Source organism: Plasmopara halstedii, assembly GCF_900000015.1.
Source record: "Plasmopara halstedii genome assembly, contig: Scaffold_525, whole genome shotgun sequence".
NCBI lineage: Eukaryota > Oomycota > Peronosporomycetes > Peronosporales > Peronosporaceae > Plasmopara > Plasmopara halstedii.
The window spans coordinates 1,956,011-1,956,611 of NW_020187445.1; positions in this window are offsets into that span (position 1 = coordinate 1,956,011).

The following is a 601-nucleotide window of genomic DNA, read 5'->3' on the forward strand; positions in this document are numbered from 1 at the left end:
GGAATGTACATCCTAGGCTCGATGAGCACAAGCGCCGCGCTCCGCGCATGCTATCAATGACAAGTGACCTCGTTAAGGATGTGGAGGTGGTCGACTACGAGTCTGACACTCCTTTTCCCGCATGGGATGACGAGGAAGACGAGCTGCCCAGCGGCGTGATACGAGCCCTGCTAGCGCCTTGCGGACCCCATGTCCGTTCCCTGACTTCTCATCACGCGAGGGGCGTGGTGTAATCACTAATAACCTCCGCAGGGTCCAGAGGCGGAAGCTGGAAGCTGCCAGTGAGGCGGCTCTGAAGCGCGCCCATCCACGGCCGGTCATTGACTTTCGTGTGGAATATGGCTTCCGCCCAGCGGATTCTGCTGTGGAAGCGAACGACGCGGTAACTCGATCGTTACGCGTCCACATCATCAGGCCCTCGGCCAGAACAGAAGATGAGCTTGCCAAACGAAAAGCTCTTCAAGCTCGTTTCTTGGTTCCACAAGGAATTTCCGTTGGAAGCTTATTGTACTCGTCTGAGTGCTCAACGAGAGGATCTCGTGTACCCGCAATGCTGACAATACCTGTAGTGCTCGCCCCTGGCGAAAGCGCTACAGATGAC